Here is a 6677-nt window from a genome sequence, read left to right on the forward strand (position 1 = left end):
GAGGGGCTGCACTGTGGCCTGTGGGAGACAGACATACTCCAGTGTCAGTGGGAGTAAAAAAGATTACGTAGCACCTGTGGTCAGTAGGAGGAAGAATAGTACCCCATCATTGGCATCAGTGGAAGGAATAGTGTTCCGTTGTAAGTGCCAGTGGAAAGAATAGTGGCTCATCATCGGGGTCAGTGGGAGGAATAGTGCCTCATCATAGGTATTAGTGGGAAGGATAATGCCTCATTGTAAGTGTCACCGTGCGGACTAGTGCCCTATCTTTTGTATCAGTAAGAGGAATAGTTCCCCCCTAGTGTCAGTGGAAGGGATAGCGTCCCAATATTGGTATCAGTGGAAAATAAAATACCCTGTCGTTTCGTTATGGAAGGAACAATGCCTCAGTGTTGGTGTCAGTGAAAGGAATAATGCCTTATCATTGGTATCAGTGGAAGATAAAAGGCCCTGTCATTGGTGTTATGGAAGGAATAGTGCCCCATTGTTTGTGTCAGTGGAAGGAATAATGCATCATCATTGGTATCAGTGGAAGATAAAAGGCCCTGTTGTTGGTGTCACGGAAGGAATAGCGCCCCATTGTTGGTGTCAGTGAAAGGAATAATGCCTTATCATTGGTATCAGTGGAAGATAAAAGGCCCTGTCATTGGTGTTATGGAAGGAATAGTGCCCCATTGTTTGTGTCAGTGGAAGGAATAATGCATCATCATTGGTATCAGTGGAAGATAAAAGGCCCTGTTGTTGGTGTCACGGAAGGAATAGCGCCCCATTGTTGGTGTCAGTGAAAGGAATAATGCCTCATCATTGGTATCAGTGGAAGATAAAAGGCCCTGTCGTTGGTGTCACGGAAGGAATAGTGCCCCATTGTTAGGGCTCTTTCACATGGGCGGTCCGATCAGATCCGACTGTCAGTTTTTTAGGCGGATCTGATCGGATCCTCCATGCAGCTCTATGGGCAGCGGGTGTCAGCGGAGACACCTCCGCTGACACCCGCATCCGTTCCTGTGCTGAAATCTGGACAGATGGAAACCCTATTTTTCCATCCGTTCAGTAATTGGAGCGGAGCGGATCTGATGAGAGCGGACAAGCAGTCCGCTCTCCTCCGATCCCCCATAGAGGGCAGCGGGTGCTGAGACACCTCCCTCTCCGCTCTGCAAGCGGAGACGGAGCTGTCATCCGCCCGGCTCAGCGGGGATCGCGGATCGATCCCCGCTGAGCAACACGGATCCGCCTGCGGAGGCGGACCGTGTGAAAGAAGCCTTAGTGTCAGTGAAAGGAATAATGCCTCATCATTGGTAACAGTGGAAAATAAAAGGCCCTATCGTTGGTGTCATAGAAGGAATAGCACCCCATTGTTGGTGTCAGTGGAAGGAATAATGCCTTATCATTGGTATCATTAGCATAGGAAGACATAAACTTTAAAAAGTGCAAATTAAAAATGTCTGAAGGTCTATGTTGATCCTTGGAACTTTTCAGAACAATAAATATGTAAATACAAAAAGGAAAAGAAAAAAGATGAGGTTATATTATTCAGATCAGATCAGGATTCCTTACATGGTCTTTCCACCTTACAACACGTTCTTTATATTACATTATGGAAATTCACCCTCTCTACTAATCCTGTTTACCGTTTTCACCGAAAGTAAAAGAAAATTCCCAACCTTTTGAGGTATCACCAAAACATGAATAGAGGGAAAATCTTCCTTCACTTTGGGGGCAATTTCCTCTCACTTCCTGTTTGGCCAGGGGACAGGAAGTCAAGGTAATCTTCTCAATGGGCTACAGATGGCAAAAAAAAAAAATCTGACAGGGGTTACAACCCTCCTTTTATCTATCCGAAAAAAAAAAAAGTTTTGCCTATAGTTCTACTTCAAAGTGAAATGCTGAGATCAGGGCAATATACGATTTCAATTATTATTTTTTTTCTCTGGGGTTCCAGTTGTTTTTAAATACATTTTATAAACATTTTGCATCCATATTTTACACCTTGTATTTTTAACCACTTCAGTACCAGACACTTTTACACCCTTCCTGCCCAGGCCAATTTTCAGCTTTGAATGACAATTGTGCGGTCATGCAGCACTGCACCTATATGACATTTTTATCATTGTTTTCACAAAAATAGAGCTTTCTTTTGGTGGTATTTAATCACCACTGGATTTTTTATTATTTGCTAAATAAACAAAAAAGACTGAAAAGTTTGAAAAAAAATAAAAACTAAACTTTCTTTGTTTCTGTTCTAAATATTTGCAAATAAATAATTGTAGTTCATGAATTAAGGTCAAAATGCTACATTTCTTTGGTGAAAAAAAACCCAAATCAGTGTATATAATTTAGTCTGTAGGAAAGTTATACAGTCCACAAACTATAGTACATATATCTGAAAATTGATCAATCCTAAAGTATTGATGGCATATCTCATTTCTTAAGGCTCAAAAACACCAGGACAGTAAAAATATCCCCCAAATGATCCATTTTTGGAAAGTAGACAGTCCAAGATATTTCGTAAAAGGCATGGCGAGTTTTTTTAAGTTGCAATTTTTTGGAAAATTAACAAAATTTTAAAAACAATTTTTCACAATTTCTTGTTTTTACATACTGTCACCGGTGCAGTACAGTGTCATCATATAATGGGATTGGTGGTAATTAGGGACACTGACTAGTAGTAGTGACAGTATGTAAAGAATACAAATTTTAAAAAAATTCTAAAAAAAAATGTATCATTTTTTAAATATTTTTTTCTTTTTTTACATTTTACATTTAGACCAATCACAGACATCAATATAATGATTAGCATGAATTGAAGCCATCCATTGTGTACAATTGTCATGTGATCTGCACACCATACCGGCAGTGGCCCGGTACACTGATCTGTTATCTGTCCGGTGACAGATCCTGCCATGGTCTACCAAAGTGGTTGAGTGCAGGTGCTCAGCGTCATATCCAGAGGTTGTCTTTGGGAAATAGATGTATGAGTGCTGCCAGCATTGCTGCAGAGATTAAAGGGGTGTGGGGAGTCAGTCTGTCAGTGCTCAGACCATACGCCGCACACTGCATCAAATTGGTCTGCATGGCTGTCATCCCAGAAGGAAGCCACTTCTAAAGATGATGCACAAGAAAGCCTGCAAACAGTTTGCTGAAGATAAGCAGACTATGGACATGGATTACTGGATCCATGTCCTGTGGTCTGATGAGACCAAGATAAACTTATTCGGTTCAGATGGTGTCAAGCGTGTGTGATGGCAACCAGGTGAGCAGTACAAAGACAAGTGTCTTGCTTACAGTCAAGCATGGTAGTGGGAGTGTCATGGTCTGGGGCTCTATGAGTGCTGCCGACACTGGGGAGCTACACTTCATTGGGGGAACCATGAATGCCAACATGTACTGTGACATAGTGAAGCAGAGCATGATCCTCTCCTTTCGTAGACCCTCTCACCACTTCTAAAAGTGACCCAGCGGCAAATCTGCCACTCAGACCACTTTTATTGGTTAGCGAATCGCTGGTTGAAAAAAACAATACCAGGGTTACAGCCCATTCCTGCCGCCATAGCCCCGGTATTCCACTTCCGACCGAGGAGGTCTTTTGTCTATGGCCTGGTAAGCAAGTGGTAAACCGTTTTACGACCGCCCCATAGAAGATCTACTGCCACAGGGTGGCCGCTCTGCGCAGAATCACTTATATAAACATGATTCTGCACTTCTAGGTTTTGGGTGTGACTTAAAGCGGAGTTCCGGCCACGAAAATGTTTTTTCAATAAAAATACCCCCGGGACAGTCAGGGCTAGTACATTCCACAATGGATAGCCTCTGTACTGTCCCGGGTCGCACTTACCTTGAAAATTTCTTCTCCAGCGCTGCCATCTCGGATGTGGGCAGCTGAAGCCAGCGCGTCCTCTTCTCCCAGAATGCGCCTGCACCGGCCCCGCTCGTCATTTCCGGTGTGGGCGCGTCATTCCCTCAATAGCTTCAGGGCATGCCCAGAAGCTGTTTAGCAGGGAATGAGGCGCCGCACCGGAAGTGACGAGCGGGGCCGGTGTAGGCGCATTGATTCCTGGGAGCGATGACGTTCAGCTCCCAGGAATCAATGAGAATAGGAAGTGATGGCGCGGGCCGCGGGTGCAGAGGGAAGAAGTGGAAGAAAGGAGAGTATACTGTACTTTTCTTCAATAACAAGGTAAGTAAACAAAAAAAAAAATATTGTAACTATCCATTTCTTTTTCAGGTGATCAAAAGCAAGCAGATGGCCCAAAATAGATTATGTCGATTTTGTGGCTGGAACTCCGCTTTAACCCTTAGATCACCCCTGATATGGATTTTCCCGCATCCAATTTGCATGTCTGGAGACTGTGACAGGCTGTCAATGGAGCCGGTTCAGACAGCTCCGGGACGGCTGCGGAGCGGTTTGCACAAGAGTCCTGTGCGTCTTCTGGTCCGTTTCAGGTCCGAATCCAGCCAAAACATTGGGCCTGATTCATCCCTGAAACAGAGAACACGGATGCTCCAGGCCCCCTGCTGTGAGCAGCTCCGCACAGCGGTGTGAACCCAGCCTCAAGTAGTAAAAGCACCTCCCCCACAGTTAGTAAGCACTCCCAAGGCACACCCTTTGATTGCCCCTGATGTTAATCCCTTCCCTGCCAAGGACATTATTACAGTAACAGTGCATATTTTAAGCACCGATTACTGTAGTAATATCACTGGTCCCCAAAAAAGTGTCAGATTTGTCCCCTGTAAAATCGCAGTCCTGCTAGAAGTCTCTGATTTCCATTACTAGTAAAAAAAATGAAATAAAATAATCCCATAGTTTGTAGACGCTGTAACATTTGCGCAAACCAATTAATATACACGCAATAGGATTTTTTTTTTTACCAAAAACATGTAGCAGAATACATATTGACCTAAACTGATGTAGAAATGCGATTTTTTACATTTTTTTGGATGTGTTTTATAGCACAAAGTAAAAAATATATATATTTTTTTTTCAAAATTGTCAGTAGTTCTTTGCTTCTAGCGATAAAACATAAAAACCGCAGAGGTGATTTATCACCACCATAAGAAAGCTTTATTTGTGGAAAAAAAGGACATCATCTTATTTGGGAACAGTGTGGCACGACCGCGCAATTGTCAGTTAACCACTTGCCAACCGCTCACATTGAGGGTACTGCGGCAAAGTGGCTTGTTATCGTCCAACGACGTATACCTACGTTGCTGGATCCCGCCCCCTCCCCGCGGCGCGCGCGCCGCCGGAGGCTCTCTCCCGCTGTATTTAGTCACAGTGGGAGTCGGGCCAGGGGAGGAGAGGCGGTGATGACTGCCGCTCTTCCCCGATCGTCGGGATCGAGTGAGGAAATCCGCCCGCTTGTGTAAACCAAGCGGGCGGATCTCCTATGTGACAGGTAGGTACGGATTACATGATTCAGCATAGCTAAACCTGCGATCTGTGTCTGTGTCACACAATCACCTCCCCCCACACATGTCAGTAAGCATGAGGCATACATTTAACCCCTTGATCACTCACAGTGTTAACCCCTTCCCTGCCAGTGTCATTATTACAGTAACAGTGCATATGTATAGCACTGATTACTGTAGTAATGTCACTTGTCCCCCCAAAAGTGTCAAAAATGTCAGTTAGGGGTCCGATCTGTCCGCCGCAATGTCACAGTCCCGCAAAAAAAAACGCAGTTTGCCGCCATTACTAGTAAAAAAAATAAACAATAAAAATGACAAATCATTCCCGTAGTTAGTAAACGCAATAACTTTTGCGCAAACCAATCAAAATACGCTTATTGTGATTTTTTTTGCCAAAAATATGTAGCAGAAAACAAATTGGCCTAAAATGTTAAAAAATTTTAATTTTTAAATTTTTTTGGGGAATGTTATATATCAGAATGTAAAAAATATTGTTTTTTTTTTTTTTTTTCAAAATTGTCGCTCTTTTTTTCAAAAAGTAAAAATTGCAGAGGTGATCAAATACCACCAAAAGAAAGCTCTGTTTGTGGGGAAAAAAAGGACATTAACTTAATTTGGGTACAGCGTCGCATGACCGCGCAATTGTCCATTAAAATAACGCAGTGCCGAAACGCAAAATATGGCCTGGTCAGGAATGGGGTAAAATCTTTCAGTCTTAAAGCGGTTAAAAATACACTCATTGAGGATTTTTTTTGTCAAAGATATGCAGCGAAATACATTTTGGCCTAACTATATGACAAAAATTGAATATATTGGATATTTTTTAACTGTCAAAGTAGAAAATGTCAATTTTTTCGCAAAATTTTAGCTCTTTTTTTATTAATATCTCAAAAAATTAAAAGCGCACAGGTGATCAAATACCACCAAAAGAAAGCTCTGTTTGTGGGAAAAAAAGGACGTAAATTTAGTTTGGGTACAGCATCGCACGACCGCGCAATTGTCAGTTAAAGTCGCACAGCGCCGAATCGCAAAAAGTGGCCCAGACGTAAGACAGCAAAATCCTCCGGTGGTAAAGTGGTTAAAGTAATGCCGTGCTGTATCGCAAAAAAATGGCCAGATCATGAAGAGGGTATAAGAAGTAATGAGGTATAGCGGTGTAGCTGCCTTCACCCATTTATGTCTATGGACACACAGCACCGGGGGTTACCGGACAATAAAATAAGCTGTTTTTTTACACGGCACAGCGAAGGCGCCCATATTCATGAGCCGTA

Source organism: Pelophylax lessonae (genome assembly GCF_965119305.1).
Source record: "Pelophylax lessonae genome assembly, chromosome: 7".
In the NCBI taxonomy this organism is placed as follows: Eukaryota; Metazoa; Chordata; class Amphibia; order Anura; family Ranidae; genus Pelophylax; species Pelophylax lessonae.